At 43.8% G+C, this 27,818-nt stretch overlaps 1 long non-coding RNA gene and 1 pseudogene across 1 annotated transcript; one reads left to right on the forward strand and one right to left on the reverse strand.

Moving 5' to 3' along the window:
* LOC135319838 (uncharacterized) lies at positions 1 to 27,465 on the forward strand. Its single transcript, XR_010378732.1, has 3 exons — positions 1 to 132; positions 9,666 to 9,777; positions 25,993 to 27,465. It is a non-coding gene; the product is annotated as an uncharacterized LOC135319838 (long non-coding RNA).
* LOC135319872 (mediator of RNA polymerase II transcription subunit 24-like) lies at positions 5,543 to 8,495 on the reverse strand (annotated as a pseudogene).
* Positions 27,466 to 27,818: the final 353 nt, after the last annotated feature.

A 27,818-nucleotide genomic window follows, 5' to 3' on the forward strand; every position in this document is an offset into this window, starting at 1 on the left:
GGACCCCGGACCCCGCCCAGAGCGTGTGGATGCTGGCGGGAACCTGGCGCTTCTGGGTCAGCTACCTGAGGAGGAACCGGCCTGGGGTCTGGGCTTTCGCTTGCCGTCGCCTCCGGTATGGCCGCCGGGCAGGTAAGGGGGCGCTCATGGGGGCGCGCAGGTCGGGGAGCCAGCGGGTGAGGCCTGGGCTGCGCGGCTGGGGAGGCGCACAGGTGTGTAGGTGAGGCCCGGGAGGGGCGGCCCGTTAGGACCCTGCACAGGGCAGGGCACGCAGCCCTGGTTCATGGTGCTCCCTCTGCCCACATTAGCAGTCCCTGAACCCCGCGTCTTCACTGCCGCTCACGCACGGATTTGGGAAAGCGAATGCAGCCATGGGAGGTGGGAGGGGGCCGGACAGACCCTGGAGCACCTCCCGCCGGCCCTCAGACCATGGCCATCCTGTGTAGGTGGACCTGCCTGGCGAGTGGAGGCCGCTCCGGACCCTCCAGGTCAGAATAACGGGTGAGACTTGGGCCTTTGGGAGCTCGGTTGGCCTGACCCTGAGATCAAAGCTTTTGGCAAGTCTAGTTTTAGTCGTTTGAGAAATCTCCCTACTGATTTCCACAATGGCTACACCAAACTACATTCCCACCAACAGTATAGGAGGGTTTCCTTTTCTCCACACAATCTGCAGCATTTCTCCTTTGTGGACGTTTGAATGATGGTGATTCTGACTGGTGTGAAGTGATACCTCATTGTAGTTTTGATTTGCATTTCTCTGATAATTAGTGATATTGATTAGTTTTTCATGTGCCTATTGGCCATTTGTATGTCTTCATTGGAGAAATGCTTGTTTAGGTCTTCTGCCCATTTTTGGATTGGGTTGCTTGTTTTTTTTGTTATTCCATTGAGCTGTTTATATATTCTGGAAATTAACCCTTTGTCAGTTGCATCATTTACAAATATTTTCTCCCATTTCAGAGGTTGTTTTTTGTTTTGCTTATGGTTTCCTTTGCTGTACAAAAGCTTGTAAGTTTAGTTAGGTCCCATTTGTTTGTTTTTTGCTTTTATTTCTGTTGCTTGGGTAGACTGCCCTAGGAGAACATTGCTGAGATGTATGTCAGATAATGTTTTGCCTATGTTGTCTTCTAAGAGATTTATAGTGTCTTGTCTTACGTTTAAGTTTTTAAGCCATTTTGAATTTATTTTTGTGTATGGGGTGAGGGAGTATTCTAACTTCACTGATTTACATGCAGCTGTCCAGTTTTCCCTAAACCATTTGCTGAAGAGAATGTCTTTACTCCATTATATGTTATTGCCTCCTTTGTCAGAGATTAATTGACCAAAAGTGTGTGGGTTTATTTCTGGGCTCTCTATTCTGTTCTGTTGATCCATATGTCTGTTTTTATACCAATACCATGGATGACTGTAGCTCTGTAGTACTGTCTGAAGTCTGGGAGGGTTATTCCTCCAGTTTCGGTCTTCCAAAGTAATGCTTTGGTAATTCTGGGTCTTTTGTGATTCCATATAAATTTTAGGTTGATATGTTGTAGTTTTGTGAAAATTGTGACATGATAGGGTTCGCATTAAATCTGTAGATTGCTTTGAACAGTATGGCCATTTTAACAATATTAATTATTCCAATGCAAGAACATGGAATATCTTTCCATTTCTTTATGTCCTCTTTCATTTCCTTAGTCAGTGCTTTGTAGGTCTCCGCGTATAAGTCTTTAACTTCCTGGGTCAGATTTATTCCTAAGTTTTTTTTGTTTTTTTTTTTTTTGCATTCAATTTTAAAAGAGATTATTACTTTCTTGTAAAGAAATGCCACTGATGTCTGTATGTTGCTGTTGTATCCTGCTGCCTTGCTGATTTCTTTTATTAGCTCTTACAGGTTTTGTGTGGAGCCTTTAGGGTTTTCTATACATAGCATTATGTCATCCACATATAATGACAATTTTACATCTCTTCCAATTTGGATCCCTTTTATTTCTTTTTGTTGTCTAATTGCTGTGGCCAGGACTTCCAATACTATATTGAATAGAAGGTGTGAGGGTGGGTATCCTTGTCTTGTTCCAGATTTTAGCAGAAAGGCTTTTGGCTCTCTTGGTAGGGTATTATGGTAACTGTAGGTTTGTCATAGGTTTTTTTATGTTGAGACATGTTCCCTCTATACCCACTTTAGTAAGACCATGGGCACAGTGTGGCCAGGGGGCTGGGAAGATGGCAGAGGCGGTAGCCTTGGAGGTGGTGGTGAGGGGAGCGGGGCTGCCCCTTGGGAGCCAGTCACTTGCTCCCATCTCCCCCGCTGCCTGGCCTGGGGGTGACCTGTGCTGCCTCACATTTGTCTTTAGGTCAGACTGCACCCTAGAGGCCTGTGCGGTCCAGTCAGAGAGCAGCAGAGACGATGGCAGGTGTGACAGCTGTGGAGGCAGGATAAGGGGAGCTACCTGTGAGAACCCGTGTATTTCTTCCCATCTTCCACGCGGCCTGGCCTGGGGGCAGCCTCTGCTGTGCAGGTTCGCTGGAGGCACATCCCCAGGTGGGCCAGCTCCTGGGGAGCCTTGCTCGCAGTGCGGTCGGGGGGCTGAGGCGGCTGTGTTGGGAGGGGGCTTCCAGGTGTGAGTCCCTGGATTTGTTTCTACCTCCCCTGAGGCCTGGCTTGAAGGCAGCATCTGCTTCCCCAGGTTCCCCATATGCATGTCTCCTAGTTAGCTTGCTCCCAGGAGGCCTGCACAGTGAGGTCAGGTTGTGGGGGCAGCGATGGAGGCAGGTGTAGGGAGCCTGCCCCGGATGCACTGCCCTGGTCATCTTGCTGCCATCTGCCCTGCAGCCTGGACTAGGGTGGCCTCTACTGCCCCAGGCTGGCAGGATACAGGTTACAGGTCAGCCTGCTGCTGGGAGGCAGACACCGTGCAGTCAGTGTTGGGGGGGGCAGCAGCAGTGACAGAGAGAAATGGGAACAAAGCCCCCTGCTCACACGGGGCAGCCCCAATCCCGCCTTTACCACTGCTGCCACCCTCAGAAGACACCGCGCCTGCCTCCCAGGAGCAGGCAGATCAAGCGATGTGCATCCCGGGAAGCTGGGGCAGCAGAGGCAGCCCCCAGACTCGACGTGGGGAAGATTGAAGCACATCCACAGGTTCACACAGGGCAGCTCTCCTAACCCACCACCACTGCCCACTGACCACACCCCGCCTGCCTCAGGGAGCAGGCTGACATGAGGAGGTGCCTCCAGCAAATCTGGGGCAGCAGAGGCCACACCCAAGCCATATTGCAGAGGAGATGGGTGCAAATATACCAGCTTGTCAGGGGCAGCTCCCCTCTCCTCACCACTGCCCCAGGTTCCTGGGACACTTATTTCCAGGTGAGTTGGCTCCCGGGAGGTGGGAACGGTGCTGTCAGGGGGCAGTGGTGGCCAGGTGAAGGGGGTTGCCCTGGGGGAGCAGGTGGACATGCCTCCATCTCCCTGTGGCCTGTCCTGGGGGCAGCCTCTGCTGCCCCAGGTTCACTGGAAATGTGTATTCATGTCAGCCTGTTCGTGGGAGGAGGCCTCAGTGCTCTCAGCGCCATGGACAAGAACTTGTGAAGGACTGGGTTCTAGCCCAAGATAAATAACTCTCCTCTTTTATGTCAGGTGGTGGCTGTAGCAGTTTTTTCATTAATAGGTTATTACAATATATTGAGCATAGGTCTCTGTGCTATACAGAAGAAACATTCTTTAAAAATCTATCTGTATATATACTGACTAACATTTGTAAATCTCAAACACCCAAATTTATCTTCCCCCACCCCCTTTCCCTGGTAACCCTAAGACTGTTTACTAAGTCTGTGAGTCTGTTTCTGTTTTGTAGATGAATTCATAGTGTCCTTTCTTTTTTTAAGATTCCACATATGAGTGATATATGGTATTTTTCTTTCTTTTCCTGGCTTACTTCACCTAGAATGATGATCTCTAGGTCCATCTATGTTGCTGCAAATGACATTATTTTATTCTTTTTCATGGCAGAGTAGTATTCCATTGTATAAATATACCACAATTTCTTTATCCAGTGAAATGTTGCTACATTTAGGTTGCTCCCAGGTCTTGGCTATTGTATATAGTGGTGCTGTAAACATTGAGGTGCAGGTATCTTTCCACATTAGAGTTCCCTCCAGATATATACCCAGAAGTGGGATTGCTGGATCATAGGGTAAGTCTATTTTTAGTTTTTTGAGGAATTTCCACACTGTTTTCAATAATGGCTACACCAAACTGCATTCCCACCAGCAGTGTAGGAGGGTTCCATTTTCTCCATGCCCTCTCCAGTATTTTTCATTCACGAACTTTTGAATGATGGCCATTCTGACTGGTGTGAGGTGATATAGTTTTGATTTTCATTTCTCTTAAAATTAATGAAGTTTAGCATTTTCTCCTATGCCTATTGGCCATTTGTATGTCTTCATTGGAGAATTGGTTGTTTAGGTGCCCTGCCCATTTTTGGATTGTGATGTTTTGTTGTTGTTGTTGTTGTTGTTGTTATTAAATTATATGTGCTGTTTATATATTCTGGAAATTAAGCCTTTGTCAGTCACATCATTTGCAAATATTTTCTCAAATTCTGTAATTTGTTGTTACATTAACAAATGTAACAACATTTGTTGTTACATTTTGTTGTTGTTACATTTTGCTTATGATTTCCTTTGCTGTGCAAATGCATATGAGTTTAATTAGATCCCATTGGTTTATTTTTGCTCTTATTTCCATTGCCTGGGTAGACTGCCCTAAGAAAACATTGCTAAGATTTATGTCAGAGGATCTTTTGCCTATATTTTCTTCTAGGTGATTTATCATGACGTCTTATATTTAAGTCTTTAAGCCATTCGGAGTTTATTTTTGTATATGGGGTGAAGGGAGTGTTCTATCTTCATTGATTTACATGCTGCTGTCCAGTTAACCAACGCCATTTGCTGAAGAGACTGTCTTTTCTCTATTGTATTCTTGTCTCCTTTGTCAAAAATTAATTGACCATAGGTCTGTGGATTTACTTCTGGGCTGTCTATTCTGTTCCATTGATCCATATGTCTGTTTTCATGCCAATCATGCTATTTTGATGCCTGTAGCTCTGTAATATTGTCTGGTCTGGGAGGGTTATTCCTCCAGCTTCATTCTTTTTCAATATTATTTTGGCAATTCTGAGCCTTTTGTGATTCCATATAAATATACACATATACACATACACATATATACATATATACACACAGACCCTGCACCTGAGCAGTCCCTCAGAGGTAAAGCTACCCGTGGGAGGGGAGGAGTGGTGGGAGAGGTGCAACCCAGGGAGGCTGCCCTGAGCTAAAGAAACAGGTGCTGGCAGTGGGGAGAGGAAACTACAAAAGAGACTGGGAGCCATCTTAGAGATCAGAAGTCAAGAGCAGGGGAAAGATCTGGAAACCAACTGACCAAGGGCTGTTATGTCATGTGGCTATGAGCAATGATGTCTCATCTCTCCTCACGGTTCCCTTCTGAGGTGCCTGGGGCTGGGACCCTCCCCTGCCAGCCCTGGCGGCCACTCCAAGCCCCTCAGAGGGAGGCAATGGCTTTGGCAGCCACCTGGCGGCCCAGGGGCAGGCTGAGGTCTGTGACGGCCAGAACCACCTTGGGGCTGGACATGGCCGACATCCGCACCAGTGCTGATATGGTGGTGAAGGGCATGCACTGCAGGATGCTGCCCCAGCTGCCCTGCTCCAGGCAGTCCACACACTCCTCCATGAACCACTGCACAGACTGCGTGTGCAAGCCACGACCCCAGGATGGAGGAGATGACCAGGAACAGGTTGGCCAGCACTCAGTTCAGCGGGTCTCATGTTAACTTTGTGGAGCTGGGAGGCCGACAGGGAGCTAGCTGCTCATGGATCGGTCGGTAAGATTCGAGAGGCTACTTGCATCTTCCTCACTGGAGCTCAGCCTTCGCATCGGCTTCAAGGGCTGCATGTCGTCCAAGGGGAAGAGGCTGATGTAATCCTCGATGTCTTCACGGTGTCTCTTCTTTCAGCGGGAGGACACCTGCCCCTTGTGGGAGGAGTAGGAATTCAGGGCACACCAGATGGCCAGCTTGACGACAGAGGTGCTGGGGGGCCCATGAGGCTGTGCCACTTGGAGGAGTTGGTGAGCAGGCCGGGCAGGCTGTGGCCCAGCAGGACCAGGGTCACCTGTCACGTGTCCAGACAGAAAATGGAGTAGAGCAGCTCCACCACCCGCAGCGGGTTCTCCTTCTGCATCTGCTTCAGCAGTTCCCTAATCCGGCTGTTGCAGAACCAGTAGATGCCTCCCATGTGCAGCAGGGTGTAAGAGATGTGGATGGAGTGGCTGTCCACCCATCTGCTCTCCAGCACCTTGGCAAATATGTCCATCAGCACCTTCTTGATGTGTCGCTTTGGGGGCAGCAGGTTCCAGTAGGGCATGGTGTCCATGCCCGTGGATGGGAACTTGATCTGTGTGGCTGTCTGCTGCAGCGCGTCGGCACACATGTGTTCCAGGATGGAGCACATGATCACCACCCTCTCATTGTAGAATTGCAGGGTGTTCTTGCTGTACAGCGGCCCTGCCAGCTGGCGGATCATTTGCAGTGACTTCTCATGCTCATCCAGCCCCAGCATCCACACATGGACCACCAGCCAAGCCATGGCACACACTGCCAGACTGCAACCTTCCCCTTGATATTATCGGTGATTTTCTGGATGGACTCGAAGGCCAGCACCCCATTCTCCCAGGCGTTGAGGATTTCCAAGATGGCCACTGAAATGCTGAGACAGGCTTTGTGCCACTTCATCTGCACCAGCTTCACGTCCGAGGAGTTGCTGAGCAGAGCCACCAGGGACTCCACTGTGGAGTCGGGCCAGAAGCAAGGGTGGTCAGGTTTCAGGATTTTGCCCTCCTCGGGCATGCACGTCTGCATCCACATCTCAAAGAAGAACACCTCTATTCCTGTGCTCGACTCAGACAGGATGACCTCTGAGCCATAGGTCTGGGCTACATGGCACCATATGAGGAAGGAGATGTCAAAGGGCAAGGCTCAAACCAAGGCCACCTTGCTGCTTTCTTCACTGCCGTGTGTACTGAAATCTTTCAAATTGATGAATTTCTGGGTGAAGGACTTAAGCTTCCCAGTGGCAGCAGCCACAGCCAGCAACAAGTCCAGGCTCTTCACTGACAGCATGTGGCCCAGGACCCCCAGCAGCCTCTCTGGGGACTCAGAGTGGCTGCGTCCATTGTTCTGAGGATGTTGGTGACTTTGGGCTCCACACACAGGATCAGCCCAGGGTTGGGCTGGAGGTTGGCATTTTCATCTGATTTCAGCCGCGGTGCATGCTCCCAGTCTGCTTTGTGCTTGGCCATTATGTTGTTCATACTAGCTTCAGACAGAAGCCCCTGCTTGCTGCATCCCTGGAACAGGAAGCTTGTACAGTCACAGTGGCAGCGCTGGTCAGCCTTGTCCAGCAAGGGGGTGAGCTTCAGCAGGAACTCAAAAGCAGAATTGACATCCTTAGTAAAGTCCTTGTCCCCATGAGAGTATTTCTTCAATTTCACCAAAACCTGTGGAATCTTAAGGAAGGTGAAAACTGTCCACTTGAGCTCTCCAGTACCCTCAGGAGACTCGATGAGACCCACGAAGTGAGCTTTCCAGGTCTCCAGGGCACAAGGCAGGGTGGGCATATGCTGCTCTTCACCAGCGGCTGTGTCTCACCTGTCAGGTTCTTGGTGCCCTCGAGCAGGACCACGGCATGGATGGTGGGGAAGCCAGTCTTGTGCAGCTGCTCCGAGTGCACGGACAGCATGATGGGGATGCCCCTGATAAGCGCGTGCCAAGCCGCTCGGCCTGGCTCCGGAGCTGGGGGCTGCTGAGACCAGCCAGAATAGCCTCCAGCTTCAAAAGGCAGTGCTCAATGGCAGTCCAGAAGGAGGCCTCCTCTAGTTTGGCCATGTGGAGCAGGGCCCGGTTCTTGGTGCTGCTGAGGGTCTTCTCCAGGCGCTACAGGCACATGGCAAGCTGCTTTTCAGTAGCAGCAGCGGGAGTGCAGGCCTCCAGCCCGTCCCAGAGCCGCTCAACAGAGGCTGCGGTGCGGCGCAGCAGCCGGTAGAGGGCGCTGAGAAGGGCCCAGCACAGCCCGATATACTCCTGTGCTTTGTTGTGACAGCCAAGTCAGTCACAAAACATGTCCATGATGCCCAGCAAGGCCTGGACACACAGGTCCCGGGAAAAGTCATCAAACTTCCTGATAGCTGTGAGGACAGAGGAGCAGGACACCATCTGGGAACTGATGGCGTACTTCAGGTAGGACAGGATGAGAGGATCGGGGGAAGGTCCAATCATGGCCTGCCCCAGTAGTGCTTCTGCTAGGTTGAGAATGTCCCAGGCGGCTCCTTTGGGAAAAAATTCCTTCATGTTGATTGCCCACTGGAAGTCACTCTATCGCTCCTTCCAAGCTTGCAAAATGGCTTGCTTCAGGTTCACCGCCTTCATGACTTCACTCAGGAGAGCAGGCCGGTGGTGGTCAGCTGCGAGGCAGAAGAAATCGAGCTAGAGAAGGGGAGAGGAGATTCTGAGGAAAAGAACGGGGTGCTGAGGGGGGAGTGAGTAGAGTTATATGGAATGGAGAAGACACAGGAAGATGCAAAGGAGGCAGAACTAGAAAGAAAAAAAGGGGGAAAGGGGGCAAAGTAGGGATCCTGTCAGGTTCTTCCCTCCTAAACCATCCTTGGAACTGGAGTGCTAAGGTGTCAGAGGGGCTTCATACAAAGATGAATGGGCAGCAAGGAGTTAAGCTGATTCCAGTTCCTTAACTACGACCTTAGCTCTCGCTACGTCCCTCAGCAGCTACCACCCGAATCCAGATTTCCCCCCTCATTTCCTCCACCTTCCCCAACCCTGAAATTCCCTATTTGATTCCATATAAATCTTAAGATTGTTGTTCCAGTTCAGTAAAAACTGTCCTGGGTAGTTTGACAGGGATTTCATTAAATCTGTAGATTGCCTTGGGCAGTGTGACCATTTTAATGATATTGATTCTTCCAATCCAAGAGCATGGGTTGTCTTTCCATTTTTTAAAGTCTTCTTTAATTTCCTTAATCAAAGTTTTGTAGTTCTCCACCTGTAAGTCTTTCATCTCCTTTGTCAGGTTTATTCCTAAGTATTTTATTGTTTTGGATGCAATTTTAAAAGGGGTTGTTTCTTTACTTTCTTTTCCTCTTGATTCATTGTTAGTGTAAAGAAATTCAACTGATTTGTGTATGTTAATCTTGTGTCCTGCTACCTTGCCAAATTCTTTTATTAACTCTAGAGTTTTTTTTTTTAATGGTACTTTTCAGGTTTTCTATATATAGTATGTCATCCACATATAATGACAATTTTACCGCTTATTTTTCAACTTGGATCCCTTTTATTTCTTTTTCTTTCCTGATTGCTGTGGCTAGGACTTCCAAGACTATGTTGAATAGAAGTGGTGAGAGTGGACAATGTTGTCTTTTCCCAGATTTTAGTGGGAAGGTTTTCAGCTTTTCACTGTTGAGTACTATGCTGGCTGTAGGTTTGTCATAAATAGCTTGTCATAAATGGATGCTGGATTTTATCAAATGCTTTTTCTGCATCTATTGAGATGATCATGTGTTTTTTGCTCTGATCATGGTCTCTACCATTCTTTCCTAGGATGGCAGGCAATTCACACCATGTCTTCTCTCCTTCTGTGGATTCAGAGCTTCTCCCAAACCTGGATGCTCCTCAATCAATGCCCAGTCTGCTCTTTGCACAGTAAATCTAAGTGAGTTATGCCCTATTGTTGATGTTCTCCTAAAATTAGAATTAAATCCTGGAAAAGAATCAGGGTTAACTTGAAGCAAAAGAACTGGTTTAGTTTTTGCAAGGTTTGCAGGCCAGGAATACACAGCCTTTATCTGTAACTAAAAGTATGTTCCTAGGTGGTTGAGAGGTTGAAGGGCTCTTAAAAGCAAACCCCAGAGGATATATAGTTGGGAGACTTCTAAGGGGAATGGAAGGCCCTTGCAGACTGCCTACACGTTATTGCAGATGGACCTCAAGTATTCCATGATTCCTCTAATGTTTTGAAATTCCCTCAAGTGGATCACATCCAAGACACTGCTTTTAACTCGGTGACCTCCCTTATTTTTAATTTGCAAAATTTTAATTTAATGTAAAAAAACAATGATAATCACTCTCCTTATATATTATACAGACAGACCCAGCAGGCCACAAGTAATAAACTATCTCTGACAAGAATAATTAGGACGTGTATGTTCATAGATACATAAGGAACACTGGGAGCCCCAGCACTGCAGGTGAGGTGAGTCGGAAGAGACTGGCTAATACTGACAGCAGTGTCCTTTGCTCTGTCTCTGGAGCTGTCACAGGCAGGAGACATGTAGCTGGCTCTAGGTCTCCAGGTGTTTCCACAGTGTGTTCCAGAGCTGGTGCTGTACCTCCAAGAAGGGAAACTGTCATCAGTCTGACTGCTTTTCCACATGTCTCCCAAAGACTGGAAAGTCCTCACTGATAATCAGTGATGTCTGTCTCAAGTCCCACCCCCAGGGGGTGTTCTCAGACTGCAGTCCAGGGGAACTAAGTCTCCTATTGCTCCTGGCCCTGTCCCAGCCTCAGGAGGCTCTGCTCTGTCTGGTCCAGGGCCTTCCCCTTCCCACTCACCCCATCACCCACCTGGTATCCTCCTCACAGTCACCCTCTGCCTCTAGGCCCCAGGTGCTCCCGCTGTGCCAGGAGAAGCTGGGCCTGGTGCTCCAGGTCTGAGCCAGGCAATCTGAGCTCTATGTAAGCCAGTAGCATCTTCAGGAAGGGGAGTCCTGGGGGCTGTTGGAAATCCTCTGGGCACTGGTGCAGCCAGGTGCCCAGGATGGAGGATTTGGCCCTGTAGGTAGCCACGGGGGCAGCACAGTCAGAGGCCTGGCCTTGCCTTCCACACTGTACTCCCAGGGACATGGGCATTTTTGCCTCTGGCTCCTGCTATCCAGAGGCCCGTTCTACTCAGTGTTCCATCTAACATGGCAGTCTTGCCAGAGGCAGGTCTGAGCATAGAGGAGGGGTTTCTACAAGATGTTGGAAGTGACAGCCCTTGATCAGTGGTGTGACAACCTCTCCACATCTTCAGGGATCCCTGACACACTGCTCTATCCCTCTCTGTGTCCCTCCCCACCGGACATCTCTTCTGTGAGGACAGGCAGGCCATCTGCTCTGGGCACTACTCTCTTGGGAAGACAGGGGTGCTCTATGAGCATCTGACCCCAGAGGGAAAAAGCAGGCTGTGTCTCCCACCGAGACTTCCCATGGACCTCCTCACAACTCAGATTTCAGCTCATGTACCTAGCTGCTGTCTAACCCTTCAGGGCCCCTGCCTGGGTCTCCTCCTGTGCCTCCCACTCACCTCCCACACAGCAGGCTGAGCTGTCCCCTCAGACTCACTGGGTCCCCTGAGCACCAGCTGAGTCCCCACCATTGAGGTTCCACCAGATGGAGAGCAGGCTGCTTTCCACCTCTTGTGCTCTGTGTCCCAGGGAGGGGATAGAGGCAGGGCTGAGACAGAGGGAATGGCTGTGGGTTCTCCAAGGGGATGACTCTGTCCTCTGACATCCTGAATGCTCCTCCCAGCACCAAAGCCTCCTCCACAGCTCTCTGCTCCTCCTTTCTTCTTTGCCAGGCTAAGCCCTAAGACTTCTACTCTCAAGCCAGACTCGTAAGTTGTGTGGGATCCATGGTTCTGCCTGCTCCTGCACATCAACTAAGCCCCAGCTCCACGCTGTTTTTGGAGCAGGAAACTCACTGTTTCAGCTGGTCCAGCGGTCCACTGTACTCATCGCAGTAAGGGAGGGCACATCCCTACCTAGAGGAGAGCAGGACGCCATCACACGGGCTGTACCAGGAACACTACCTGGATGTGATGCCTAGTGTGACAGTGCGACTCCCTGCAGAATGGAAGCCCTGAAGGCAGACCTGGTGTCTTCTTAATGTGTTAAATGATGGTTTTTCCTAAAAAATCACCTGTCCCTACTTGCCCTTCCTACATATTTGAAAAATGAGCTCAGCCAGCCCCATCACACATGTCTGAGTGGATCTGGGGCCACACTGCTTCCTCCCAAGGATCCCTGCTCTCACTCTCCTAGGACAGGGACACCTAATCCAATCACAAATCCTTTTTCAACTGTAAACATGGATTTTCTTCTCAGGTGAGCATGAATCCAGCCACTCTCTGCTGAATAAACCCATATCCCATCACAAGGAGCATAGCAATCTTGCAGGACTTGTCCCTTTTCTCTCAAGATGAAGACATCTGCCTTGCGGAAAGTAGTCCCAATTACTGCAAGGCAAATGTCATTTTAAGTCCATGAAGAAATCCGTCCATTGCCAGATTCCTGCTTCACACCAGAGGCTAACTGCTTTTCTCTCCATAAATAGGTTCCTTTCTCTGGCATAGTGAGCTCAGTGACTGTCCAGTGATTATACAGGGATTCTCTTCCAAGCAGGTTTGAAAAATTCCTGGGGTTTGCGCCATTCCCCATGAGACTGAGCCTGGTGTTCTGGCAAGATAATTCCTACTTACTGCAAGTCAAAATTACTCCTAACTCTGGTGAAGTAACCCATCCATTTTTACACTGTGTCTAATGTTACCCTTGAGAGTTACTCCTTTTCTCAACATATGCGGATTTCCTCCTAAGAAGCATAGAAACCCAGGCACTCTAGAGCAATTTTTTTATCTTATCATAATTAGTATGGCAAATATGAGATAATCCCTCTTATGGAGCTACAAATCTCATCGCTCTTGGGAGAGTAATCCCCATTATTGGAAGCCAAATCAGTTCTTAACAAGGGTGAAGAAATTATTGATTATCTTCATGAGATTATTTCCATTTGCAGTCCTGACTATAATCCCTTTTTACTGTAAATATGTGTTCCCTCGTCGGTTGAGAAGTAACCAGGCACTCTCAGGAGATCACCGATAACCTTCTCCAGGTGGTGCCAAATCTTATGAGATTTTCCCTTTTATCATGAGATTTAGCCCACTAGTCTGGGGAAAGGAATTCTCATTATTGCAAATCAAATCTATTCCCCCCTGAAGGGAAGAAATCACCCCATAGCCAGATTCAGTCCTTCATCACTCCAGGGTCTAAATCCATTTCTCTGTAAGGATGGGTTTTTGGTTTTTTTTAACTCAAGTGAGCATGAATCCAGCCACTGCCTGCTGAATATACCCATATCCTCTCACAAGGGACTCAGCAATCTTGCCAGTCTCTCAGGGACATAATCCCTGTTATTAGAAGCTGACCGTGTTTGTAACACAGATGAAGGAATCATCACGGCTAACTGTACCCTTCTGCAGTCTTGAGGACAGATAACTTTTACTGTAAACACGGGCTCCCTTCTCAGGCTAGCTGTCACCCAGGCACTCTCAGGTGGTCAATAATAATCCTCTCCCGCTGAAGACAAATCTAGTGAGATTTGCCATTTTCTCATGGGATATAGCCCATTCTTCTGGGGAAAGTAATTCACCTTATTGAAAATCAAAACTAATCATTCCCAAAAGGAAGAAATCACTCCATCGACAGATTCTGCCTTTCATCACGCCTGAGACTAACTCCTTTCCTCTGTAAGGATGGATTTTCTTCTCAGGGGAGCATGAGTCCAGCCACTCTTGGCTGCATTAACCCATGTCCTCTCACAAGGGGCTCAGCAACCTTGTGAGGTTTGTCCCTTCTCTTGGGAATTAACTTGCCAGGACACCAGGCTTGGTCTCACAGGGAATGTTTCAAATCCCATGGGATTTTCAAATCTGCTTGGAAGAGAACCCATGGATAACCACTGGGCAGCGGCTAAGCCACACTTTGCCAGATAAAGAAGCTCATATATGAGGAGAAAAGAAGTTAGTCTCTGGTGTGAAGTAGGAAAGATTCTGGTGATGGAAAAATTTCTTCACAGACTTAAGAGGAAATGTGCCCCAGAATAATTGTAATTATGCTCCCCAGAGAAGGGGGCTGAGTCTTGTGAGGAAAGGTACAAGCCTTGCGGTACTGCTGAGCCCCTTGTGAGAGGATATGGGCTTATTCAGCTGAGAGACACTGAATTCACACTCACCTGGGAAGAAAACTCATCCTTACAGAGAAAAGGACTTAGTCTCAGGAGTGATGAAGGACAGAATCTGGCGAAAGAGTCATTTTTTTCTTCAAGGAATAGATTTGATTTCCAATAAGGATTACTGTTCCCAGAGGAGGGGGGTGAATCCCCTTGAGCAATGGACAGAACATGTGAGACCTGGCTCCACCTGGAGGTGACTAGGGGTGATTACCTAAGAATGTCTGGGCTACTGTTTGCCAGAGAAGGGACCCATATTTACTGTTTTATTCTTGGTATTTATTCTTAGGACTGAGAGAAAAAAAAAAAGAATCTAGTGTTGATTTTTCAGCTCTGTTAAGAATGGACTCAACTTCCCATAATGGTGATTACTCTCCCAAGAGCAATGATTTTGTGTCTCCAGAAATTTAAAAAATCCATGAGATTTGTGATCCTAATTGTGATATGACAAAAAATATTAATAATCCCCAGAGAGTGCCCGGGTTTCTGCTCTTCTTAGAAGAAAATCTGTATATGTTGAGAAAAAAAACAAAACTGTACTGGGTAAAGTAAAACCTAATGTAAAGATGGATGGATTACTTCCATGGAGTTAGAAATCATTTTGCTTGAAATAATTGGGAATTCTCTTGCCAGAACACCAGTCTTTGTCTCATGGTGAATGGTTCAAATCCCATAAGACTTTCAAACCCACTTGGAAGAGAATCCCTGAGTGATCACTCAACAGTGACAGCGGCAATCACATGTTGCAAATAAAGAAACTCTACATGTGGAGAAAAGGAGTTAGTCTCTGGTGTGAATTAGAGAAGAATCTGGTGAGGGATGGATTTCTTCATGTACTTAAGAACTTTATTTTGCAGTAATTGGGATTTCTCTTGCCAGAGCACTGGTGTTAGTCTTGCAAGAAAAGGGACAAATCTTGTGAGACTGCTGAGCCCCTTGTGAGATGATATGGTTTTATTCGGCTGAGAGAGGCTGGATTCACACTCACCTGAGAAGAAAATCCATCCTTACAGAGGAAAGGAGTTAATCTCAGGAGTGATGAAGGACAGAATCTGGTGATGGAATGATTTCTTCCCTTCAAGGAAAAATAATTTGACTTTTAATAATGAGAATTACTTTCCCCAGGGAAGCGGGCTGACTTCTGTGAGAAAAGGGCAAACCTCAGGAGATTTGGCTCCATCTGGAGAGGTCTAGGGCTGGTTACCTGAGAGTATCTTGGGCTACTGCTTGCCTGAGTAGGGAACCGATATTTACAGTTGAAAAAGTATTTGTGATTCCATTTGGTGTCCCTGTCCTAGGAGAGTGAGAGCAGGGGTTCCTGGGAGGGAGAAGTGTGGTCCCAGAAGCCCACTGTGACCTGTGTGATAGGGCCGGTTGAGCTCATTCCACACTGATATAGGAAGGGCAAATAGGACAGGTGCTTTTCTAGGGAAAACCATCATTTACTGCATGGAGCAGACACCAAGCCTGCTCTCCAGGGCTCCCATTCTACTGGGAGTCACACTGTCACAACAGACATCACGTCCATGTAGCCCTCTGTACAATCATGTGACAGCTTCCTGGTCTCCTCTAGATACAGGTGCATCCGCTCTTACTGTGAAGAGTAAGCAGACCCCAGGACCAGCTGAAACAGTGAGTTTCTTTGATTGAAGAAGGAGGAACTCCCTGCCCCCAAAACACTGTGGAGCTGTGAGCTCCATGAATTGGCAGGCGCAGGCAGAACCCTGGATTCCACACATCTTACGATTCTGGATTGAGAGCAGAAGTCTTACAGCTTCTCCAGCCAAAGAGGAAAGGAGAACTGGAGAGCCGTGGACAAGGCTTTGGTGCTGTGAGGAGCATCTGGGAGGTCAGAGAAGAGTCAGCACCCAGGAAACCCATAGCCATTCCCTCCCAATCTCAGCCCTGCCTCCATCCCCTTCCTGGAACCCAGAACGCAAGGGATAGAGAGCAGCCTGCTTAGCCTCCAGTGGAGCCTCAGTGGTGCGGACTCAGCTGGTGTGCAGGGGACCCAGTGAGCCTCAGGGGACAGCTCAGGTGAGTGGTGGGGGCAGGAGGAGTCCCAGGCAGGACCCCTGGAATATCAGCAGGTAGGTACAGGAGCTAAAGTCTGAGATGTGACAAGGCCCACAGGAAGCCTGGGTGGGAGACTTAGCCTGTTCTTTCCCTCCTGGGTCAGATGCTCACAGAGCAGCTCCTGTCCTCCTGAGAGAGTAATGCCCAGAGCAGGTAGCCTACCTGAACTCACTGCACTGACATTCAGTGGGGAGGGGCAGTGAGAGGGACAGAGCAGTGTGTCAGAGCAGTGCCTTTGAAGATGTGGAGAGGCTGTCACACCACTGATCAAGGGCTGTCACTTCCAAAGGCTTGTCACAGTCCTACCTCTGGGTCCAAGCCTGCCTCTGCCAAGACTGCCAGTTTAGATGGGACATGGATTAGGACTGGCCTCTGAATGACAGGAGCCAAAGGCAAAGAATCCCATGTCCCCACAGGGCTGCCCTGGGAGTGCAGTGTGGAAGGCAAGGCCAGGCCTCTGACTCTGCTGCCCCCTGACAACCAGCAGGGCCATGTCCTCCATCCAAGGTACCTGGCTTCACCAGTATGCAGAAGATTTCCACCAGCCCCCAGAATTTCCTTGCCTGAAGATGCTACTGGCTTACATAGAGCTCAGCATGCCTGGCTCAGATGGAGCACAGGCCCAGCTTCTCCTGGCACAGCTGGAGCACCTGGGGTCTAGAGGCAGCGGGTGACTGTGAGGAGGATGCAGGTGGGTGATGGGGCGAGTGGGAATGGGAAGGCCATGGACCAGACACAACAGAGCCCCCTGAGCCTGGGACAGGGCCAGGAGCAATGAGGAGGCTTAGCTCACTCTTCCCTGGACTGCAGCCTGGGAAAATTACCTGTGGGTGGGATTTGGGACTGAGACGTCTCTGACTGTCAGTGAGAACTTCCCTGTCTTTGGGAGAGATGTGGAAGTGCAGCTGTATTGATGATAGTTTGCCTTCATGGAAGTACAGCACCAGCTCTGGGACCCGCTGTGGAAACACCTGAAGACCTAGAGCCAGCTATATGTCTCCAGCCTGTGACAGCTCCAGAGCCAGAGCAAAGGGCACTGCTGTCAGTATTAGCCAGTCTCTCCCGACTCCCCTCACCTGCAGTGCTGGGGCTCCCAGCATTCCCTATGTGTCTATGACTATTCAGTTCCTGATTATTCTTATCAGTCATTACTTATTATGTGCCTATTGTGTCTGCCTGGGTAATATATGAGATTGATTATCATTGTTTTTTTGCATTAAATAAAATTTTTGCAAATGAAAAATAAGGCAGGTCACCTGTTAAAGCAAGTGCCCTGGATGTCATCAATTGAGCTCATGTGAGCAGAAAGAGACTTAGATGAGGATCTGCAGGCATCTCAGAGCCCCATGCCAGGGTCCTGGGGAGTGATCACAGGCCCTAACACCCCTCAGGCTCCCCAGCAGTGACTCATTACAGACCTAGTTCTTAGAAAACTACAAGCCAAAACTCTAAGTAGACTTCTGAATCTGCTAAGGGTCCCACTTGGTAAAGCCACTAAGGAGATGTTCTGATGTCAGCCAATCACCACATATATATGATGTATATATGTATATATACCTATATATATTTATAAAAGCATATGTGTATCTATATATATATACACACACATATGCTTTTCTTCTTCAATCTCATGTGGAAGCTAAAGTAAGTCTACTAAAAGTCATAAATATAAGGTGAGCCACTGAGTGGAAGTTGTCCCTTGTGACACCTAGACATGTGAAATTCTGTGTCCAACCCCTATGTCCACTTCTCTTTCTTCCTCTCTCCCCTCAACCATCTGTAAACATCTAAATTTAAGAAAAATACTTTGACAATCAGTGTAAAAGAGCAGAGATATTTTAAAACATGTTGCCTTCTACTTGTGCAATGTAGATCTTTGGGTAGCAAGTGATTTGCTTACAAGACAGTGGGGTATCCCTGAATACCTAGGAGACAGTGGAATGTGGGCAGTAGGTCTCAGTGGGAGTCACTCAAAGGGAAATTCTTCTACTCAGCACAGCCAGAGTGGGGTCCACAGTGTCTCCCTTGCCAGCACTGAGTCTGCTTTCCCCTGTGGAACTGTGCTAAGATCCTGTGTATCCTGAAGGAGTATCAGGGTCAGAAAAATGAATAATGATTTTAAGAATTGTGAGAAGGGGATAGGTCATGATTTTAATTCTCTGGTACTCTGTCTACAACAGCCTTCTCTGTATTTTATTATAACTGAGGCTCAGCCACCTGGGAACAGAGCGTATGCTTTGGTTTCCAGTGTATTACAGGTCTCCAGCCCAGCACTTGGCCGAGAAGACATGCCAGTATTGCTGAGTGAATACCTTTGGGAGGCAAGATGTGACAGGTTTGAGAATGTATTTGAAATTTGTCTTTACCAGTAAGCTTTTTTGTTTGTTTGTTTTTAGTTGTGGCCTTTCTTCTTGGCTTAGAGAGGTTCTTTTAGCATTTGTTGTAAAGCTGGTTTGGTGGTGCTCGATTCTTTTATCTTTTGCTTGTCTGCAAAGCTTTTGATTTCTCCAACAAATCTGAACAAGAGCCTTGCTGGATATAATATTCTTAGTTGTAGGTTTTTCTTTCATCACTTTAAATATATCATGCCACTCCCTTCTGGCCTGCAGGGTTTCTGGTGAAAAACCAGCTGATAACCTATGGAGTTCCCTTGTATGCTATTTGTTGTTTTTCCCTTGACACTTTTAATATTCTCTCTTTATCTTTAATTTTTGATATTTTAAGGATAATGTGTCTTGGTGGGCTCCTCTGTGGGGTAATCCTGTATGGGACTCTCTGCAGTCCTGGGATGGGTGACTGTTTCCTTCCCCACTTTAGGGGAGTTTTCAGCTATTATCTCTTCAGATATTTTCTTGGGCCTTTTCTCTGTCTCTTCCCCTTCTGGGACCCCTAAAATGTGAATGTTTTGTGCTTTATATTGTCCCAGAGGTGTCTCACTTTTTCTTCTAGCTCACTGATTTCTTATCATATTTCTTAAATTTAAAAAAAAATATTAATTACAGTCAGTTACAATGGGTGGGTCAATTTCTTGTGTACACTGTAATGTCCCAGCCATGCATATACATACATATATTCATTTTCATTAAATGTTATTATAAGATATTGAATATAGTTCCCTGTATTATATAGAAAAAACTTTTTTGTTAATCTATTTTTATATTTAGTGGCTAATATTTGTAAATCTCAAACTCCCAAATTGTTCCCTTCCTACCCTCTTTCCCTGGTAACCATAAGATTGTTTACTGTGTCTGTGAGTCTGTTTCTGTTTTGTAGATGAGTACACCAGTGTCCTTTTTTTTTTTTTTAAGATTCCACATATGAGTGATATCATATGATGTTTTCTTTCTTTTTCTGTCTTACTTAGAATGATGATCTCTAGGTCCATCCATGTTGCTGCAGATGGCATTATTTTATTCTGTTTTTATCATTGAGTAGTATTCCATTGTATAAACATACCACAACTTCTTTATCCAATAATCTTTCAATGGTCATTTAGGTTGCTGCCATGTCTTAGCTATTGTATATAGTGCTGCTGTGAACACTGGGGTGTATGTATCTTTTCAAATTAAAGTTCCCTCTGGACATATGTCCAACACTGGGATTGCTGGGTCATATGGTAATTCTATTTTTAGTCTTTTGGGGAATCTCCATACTGTTTTCCATAATGGCTGCACCAAACTACATTCCTACCAACAATGTAGGAGGGTTTTTTTTTCTCCACACCCTCTCCAGCATTTATCTGTTATGAACTTCTGAATCATGGTCATTTGACTAGTGTGAGGTCATATATCATTGTAGTTTTGATTTGCATTTCTCTGATAATTAGTGATACTGAGCATTTTTTCATGTGCCTATTGGCCATTTGTATGTCTTCATTGGGGAATTTCCTGTTTAGGTCTTCTGCCCATTTTTGGATTGGGTTTTTTATTTTTTTGTTATTAAGTTGTATGAGCCATTTATATATTCTGGAAATTAAGCCCTTGTCAGTCTCATCTTTTACAAATATTTTGTCCCATTCTATATGTTGTCATTTTGTTTTTGCTTGTGATTTCCTTTGCTGTGAAAAAGCTTATAAGTTTAATTAGGTCCCATTTGGTAATTTTTTATTTTATTTCTATTGCCTGGGTAGACTGCCATAGGAAAAACATTGCTAAGATTTATGTCAGAGAATGTTTTGCCTACGTTTTCTTCTAGGAGGTTTATCATGTCTTGTCTTAAATTTAAGTCTTTAAGCCAATGTGAGCTTATTTTTGTGTATGGGGTGAAGGAGTGCTCTAACTTCACTGATTTACATGCTGCTGTCCAGTTTTCTCAACATCACTTGCTGAAGAGATTAGACTGTCTTTTCTCCTTTGTATGTTCTTGCCTCCTTTGTCAAAGACTATAGGTCTGTGGGTTTATTTCTGGGTTCTCTATTCTGTTACATTGATCCATATGTTTGTATTTATGCCAATACCACACTATTTTGACTACTGTAGCTCTGTAGTATTGTCTGAAGTTTGGGAGAGTTATTCCTCCAGCTTCATTCTTTTTCTTCAGTATTGTTTTGGCGGGTCTGGATCTTTTGTGATTCCACATAAATTTTAGTATTATTTGTTGTAGTTCTGTGAAAAATGTCCTGGGTAATTTGATATGGATCATATTAAATTGGTAGATTGCCTTGGGCAGTGTGGCCATTTTAACAATATTGAGTCTTCCAATCCAAGAGCATGGGATGTCTTCCATTTTGTTAAGTCATCTTTAATTCCCTTAATATTTTGTATAAGTCTCCGTGTATGTCTTTCACCTCCTTGTTCAGATTTATTCCCAAGTATTTTATTGTTTTGGATTCAATTTTGACATGGATTGTTTCTATACTTTCTTTTCCTGCTAATTCATCATTAGTGTAAAGAAATGCACTGATTTCTGTATGTTAATCTAATCTTGTGTCCTGCTATCTTGCCATACTTTTACCATCTCTAGTAGTTTTTGTGTAGAGCTTTTAGGATTTTGTATATATAGTATCATGTCATCTGCATAAAGTGACAATGTTCATCTTCTCTCCAATTTGGATTCCTTTTCATGTCTTTTTCTTGTCTGATTGCTGTGGCTAGGACTACCAAGACTGTGCTGAATAAAAGTGGTGAGAGTGGGCATCCTTGTCTTCCAGGTTTTACTGGGAAGACTTTCAGTTTTTCACCATTGAGTACTATGCTGGCTGTGGGTTTGTCATCATAACTTGTATTATGTTGAAGTATGTTCCCTCTATACCCACCTTGTTAAGAGTTTTAATAATAAATGGGTATTGAATTTTATCAAATGATTTTTCTGCATCTATTGAGATGATCATGTGGTTTTTGCCCTTTCTTTTGTTGATGTGGTGTATCATATTGATTGATTTTTTTATGATGAACCACCCTTGTATCCCTGAGTTGAATCAACTTGATCGTGGTGTATGATCTTTTTAATGTACTGTTGGATTCTGTTTGCTAATGTTTTGTTGAGGACTTTTACATTTATATTCATCAATGATATTGCCCTATAATTTTCTATCTTGGTTATGTCTTTGTCTTGTTTTGATATCAGGGTGATGGTGGCTTTATAGAATGAGTTTGAGAGTACTCTCTCCTTTTCAATTGTTTGGAAGAGTTTGAGAAGGACTGATATGAGCTCTTCTTTGTATGTTTGGTATAATTCCCTGGTGAAGCCATTTGGACTTGGGCTTTTGTTTGTAGGGAGGCTTTTTTTTAATTGCTGATTCTACTTCATTTGTAATGATTGATCTGTTCAAGTGGTCAATTTCTTCTTAATTTAGTCTTCATACACTACATGTTTCCAGAAACTTGTCCATTTCTTCTAGGTTGTCCAATTTGTTTCCATGTGATTGTCCATTCTCTTACTTTTTTTTGTATTTCTGTGGTATTGGTTGTAATTTCTCCATTTTCCTTTCTTACTTTATTTGTGTTCTTCCTCTTTGTTTCTTGGTGAGCCTGGCCAGAGGTGTGTCATTTTTTTTTTTTTTTTTTTTACTGTTTCAAAAAAAAAGCTCTTGGTTTAATTGATTTTTTTCTATTTTTTAATATCTATTTTATTTCCTCCCTGATCTTTATTATTTCCTCCCTTCTGATGAATTTAGGCTTTGTTTGCTTTTCTTTTTCTAATCCTTTTAGGTGTCAGGTTAGGCTGTTTACTTGAGATTATTCTTGTTTTTTGAGGAAGGCCTGTGTCACTGTGAACTTCCCTCCTAGGACTGCTTTTGCTGCATCCCATAGCTTTTGTGTGGTTGTGTTTTTATTATTGTTTGTTTCAAAGTATTTTTTGATTTCTTCTTTGATTTCATCATTGACCCATTTTTAGTAGTAGTTGTTTCATCTCCATAATGTTGTTTTAGTCCTCCTTTGCTTTTCTGTGACTGATTTCTAGTTTCATGGCATTATGGTCAGAAAAGATGATTGAAACAATTTCTATCCCCTTGTCTCAGTCCTGGAGTCTAAACTACTGAGATCAAGGTGTCAGCAGGGCCATTTTGTACCTGAAGGCACTAGAAAAGAATGTGTTCAAGTTTCTCTCCTTGGCTGTGACAGTATAACTCCAATCTTAACATGGTTTTCTTTCTGTATTCCTAACTAATTATTTCTACAATGACCCTATTTCCAAGTATGGTCACATTCTGAGGTACTGGGAGTAATAACTTCAACACATAAATTTTAGGGGGCACAATTCAACCCATAACAGCAGTTTATGAATTAAAATAAATTTCTTCATGACATCTGTTAAGATGCCTCCTGTGCACTGATGAAATACTATCATATTTTATTTGTATTTGTTAGTTTTGAATGAGCTTAGTGAACTCTGCACTTGTAATACACACATTTCATTATATGTAAATTCAACAAAATGTATTGGGGGTACATATAAGAAAAAAAGAAAGACATAGTAAGAACTTTGAATAAATATATATAGAACAAAATTTCTCATCTGCCTAGATCCTCAAACCTCTAGACTTAAGTACACTTTAAAGAATGTATGATAGTATTTGTGAGCCATTTACCATCACTGGGGGTCAATTTCTTTTAATGCATTTCAACAAACATTTACTGAGTTTCTACTCCAAGAAAGGCTGAAGGATAATTGTGAAATAGACAAAAGATTTCCCATCATCAAGTAATTGTCTAATAGGGTTTGAAAGTCTTCAGAAAGAATGATTTCGAGGGCAATTAAAAAATATAAAAATGTTCACTAGGACAGGTTACAAAAATCATAATCATTATAGTAGAACCTAGTATTGTGCCTGAGATATAGGGCAGAACGAACTTGTAAAAGTAAGTGTTATTACAGAGTAATTACTTGAAGGCAAAATTAGGAAAAAATGGGTACAAACTGAGCCCCTTATTCCTATTTGAGTCCTTCAGTACAGCAATGTATCCCAAAACTGGTGGCTCTGACATTTTAAAATAGCTGTGAGGTTGGAGGCAACACATTAAATGCTCTTGAGGCTTTTTCTGTCATATCTAGTAAAGGAGATGCTGTGAAAGAGGGATTAAACTTCCTAAGTAAACTTCTAGGTAAGCTTTGTGGGCAAATGGGAATTTAAGAGCTTTCCTTTGGAGGACTTTGATCTTTTATTTGCTTTCTAGATAGTAAAGTTAAATATACAATGACAAAAACACCAATACCTACAAAAACCTGCAGTGACTAAGAGGCTTAGAATCGTGTCTCTGCCACTTACTATCTGTGATCAAGTCACTTAGTTTGTTCTTTGCCTTAACTTCTCATCTGAATATGGGAATAACTGCAGTACCTACATTAGAGTGATCCTGAGAATGATATATGTTCTTTAGATAAACAAAATTGAAATTCCTCAGGGCATAAACATTCAATGAATGTTTATTATTCTTACTTAAGGAGACATAAAGCCCTTTTGCATGCTGTCTAGCATTTGGTGACAACTTAATATACATTGTTACAATAATATTCATTATTTTAAATTTCACTTTAATGATTATTATGATTTTAACTTAAGCACTGCCTATGAGTTCTGGTATAACAAATATGTACTCAATAAATAAGCAAAAATACACATTAGAAAAAGAAACTGAAATTGTCAAATGGCCTGACTTTTTTTTAAAGCAAACTAACACTTTTCAAAATAAATTTTGGACATATAATTCAGTATTCTGCAAATGACATATAGACTAATGTAAAATAAAAACATTTATTCTGGCAAACAGAAAAGATGTAGATTGACAATTGGCAGGCAGTCAAGATCAATAACTGAAACTGGATAATCTGACATCAGACAAAGCTCACTTACTATGTTTTGCTTTCACATCTCTGACATTCCTACTACTGATGCTGTTTTCAGCATTCTATTTGACTTCCTTATGGCATTTTGCTCTAAATTAAAATGTATGGGGAAAAAATGAGCCATTTTGCTACAAGTTGAATTGCTGATATTTCCTTCCTTTGACAAGTCCTGACTTGTCTCCCAGCACTATCACATATGTTCTAGTGTATTTTTCTGTGTATTGTCTCACTTTAAATGAGCTATAATTTTTACATCATAGTACTGATTTTGCTTTTTAAAAAGATTCTCTATTCCATTATACTTCCTGATCTATTTGTAAAATTTTGCATGAGAATTTGTCTTTTTCTTACCACACAAACCATGTACACACACAAACACACACACACACACACACACACCCCCTTGAATAGAACATGAAACCCAACTCACTTGAAGGGAGAATCCACAATAGAGACCTGGAAACCATTCTATGGACAGCAGGGCTGTGAGAAAAGCAGCAAGTTATCTCCCTGTGAAAAAGTACCTGTTCCGGAGGCCATCAGGGGGCTTTGTCCTGGCTATTAGACTTTTTTTTTTTATTTATTTTAAAGACACATTTTTGTTTGTTTGTTTTGTTTTTAATTTCTGGTGTACAGCACAATGTGCTATACAAAAGAAACTTTTTAAAATCTATTTTTATATATAGTGGCTAACATTTGCAAATCTCAAACTCTCAAAATTTCTTTTTCTTGATTACTTCACTTAGAATGACGATCTTTAGGTCCATACATGTTGCCACAAATGGCATTAGTTTATTCCTTTTTTACGGCTGAGTATTATTCCATTGTATAAATATGCCACAACTTCTTTACCCAGTTATCTGTTGATGGAAATTTAGGTTGATTCCATGTCTTGGCTAATATATATAGTGCTGCTATGAACACTGGGGTGCAGGTATCTTTTTGAATTAGAGTTCCTTCTGGATATATACCCAGAAGTGAGATTGCTGGATCATAGGGTAAGTCTATTTTTAGTTTTTTTTGAGGAATCTCCATACTGTTTTCACCAAACTTCATTCCCACCAGCAGTGTAGGTTTGATAGCTGTAGGCCTTGAGAAATTTTCAAAATGTTTTCAGAGGCATGAAGTTTTATACAAATTTATGAAACTGTGAGTGTTAATGAATGGAAACACAGAATTCCCTCATGAGTATGAGATTTGAGGACAGAATAGTCTGCAGCGGAATGAGATGTCACTTAATAGCTGAATGGCTGGAATAAAATTGCCCAGCATGTTTAATTTCAGAGTTGTTGTTTCCTTCTCTGTAAAATTAGGCTATTTATTTTACCTGAAAAAATTCTTGGAAGTTTTAAATACTATAAAATTCTGGCTCAATACTTCACTCACACATGTACCACATGTGTTATATGTGGAACATCTGTTATAGAAAAGTCCTTTGCATTATTTTTCCAAAGAAGCCTATTACAGTTTTTGTTAGAATGTCTACCTTTTTAATTACTTTTTTTTCCACTATTTTTCACAGGGCTTGCAAGGAGAGAAAGCTGAAGAAACTGGAGAAGTGCAGAGGGAAGAAAAGGAAAGAGAATGAACAAGAGAAGAATGATTTCTGGCACCCAAGGCACACAGAGCTGCCTGGCCTTTGGGTACAGCATGAAGACTTCTGCAGCTCTGACTTCTGAACATTCTGGAGTGGTTACTTTGCATTTAAAAGTGCAAATATGACTCAATAACATGAAATTGTTTTGTGTAGTTGAATATTATGTATGTTAGTTATTTCTTCCATTCTCTCTCCCTTGAACACTTCCATCCCTCTTCAGATGTGCTATTCTGTGCTCTTTGCCTTGGAAAGAGATTGTAACACTCTGAACCATGAAAAAGGTTGGTGGGCTCTAACTTTTACTTCCAAATATTTCGCATTTAGAGACCAGAGACCACAAATGTTTGGAGAAAACAAAAGGGAGAAAAAAAGACCTTTCCACAAAACTTTACTAAATATCCCCCAGTACTGTTCAGATTTTTAAAAAATAAAAGGATTTTTTTCAGTATTAGAAAAGGGACAAAAAATGGAGAGGAGATAATGAGAGTTTAATGGGCTTAAGAGAGGGAGCGAGAGCCTGGAGAGATTTAAGAGACTTAAGAGCTGAGAGGGTTTAGGACGTGTGTGTGGGCCCTGAGTCCTCCCTAGGTGGGCAACAAGACCCCAGCTGCACCAGCCTCTCTGAGATTCTTTTAAGCCAGTTTTAATTGTGGAAAAAGGGAACTTCTTAATTGGAATATGCATGGTCCTGGATTAAGAGGTATCTCAGTAGGCACTGACCTGATAGAGCTGTTGAAGACAAGGTAGGTCCTCACATCCTGAAAAGCTTGATTCTATGTGAGCCTCCTCTCCTGGGAGACTTGAACAAAAGGAGGGAAAGGAGCTGGTAAGATTCAGTAATTGAGACAAATTTTTTGCCACCTTAGATCAATTAGGGCTTGAAATAGAATTAAATTTCTTGTACTTCAGAGTCTGTGAACTGAGATTCATACCTGCTGATTTCTTTAAGTATTATAAAATATATATAACATAAAATTTACCATTTTAACCATTTGAAGTGTATTAAGAACCTTCACAATGTTATGCACCCATCACTATCATCCAACTTCAAAACTTTGCAACATCTCCAACTAAAATGTTGTATCCACTAAACATGAACTTTTCATTTCCACCTCCCCTTCATCCCTAGGCACCACCATTCCCCTTCCTGTCTCTGTGAGTCTGAATACTCCAGGCACCTCATGTAAGTGGACTCATACAGCATCTGTCCTTTTGTGACTGGTTTATTTCACTTAGCATAATGTTATCAAGCTTCATCCATGTTGTAGCATTTGTCAGAAGTTCCTTTTTAAAGAAAGGAAAAGAAAAAAGGAAAGAAAATTTGTAAACATATTTATATGTATATTATTTGTATCGTATGTTTATATATATATACCACATTTTATTTATCTGTTGATAGACGCTTGTGTTGCTTCCAATTTTTGACTATTATGTCTTGATTTTCTTAATCTGTAAAGAGAAACAATAACTTTTGTCTTCCAGAAATGTATGTGTGTGTGTGTGTGTGTGTGTATATATATATATATATATATATATATATATTACATTTTGTAGCCCCAACAAGCACACACATTTATTAAAATGACAGTGAGAAACAAATGTCAGTTTGGTAAGTGATGACTCAGGAGCCTTGAGATTCTAAAAAGCCAGGACAAATTACCCCAAAGAGCAGTGAGCAGTTTCTTTTTAAAAGGCTTTTCAAAACCCCAGCCAGACAGCCCACAGCAGGCCCGTGGGAGGCCTGTGTCTCT

The sequence above is a fragment of the Camelus dromedarius genome, chromosome 33 (assembly GCF_036321535.1).
Source record: "Camelus dromedarius isolate mCamDro1 chromosome 33, mCamDro1.pat, whole genome shotgun sequence".
NCBI lineage: Eukaryota > Metazoa > Chordata > Mammalia > Artiodactyla > Camelidae > Camelus > Camelus dromedarius.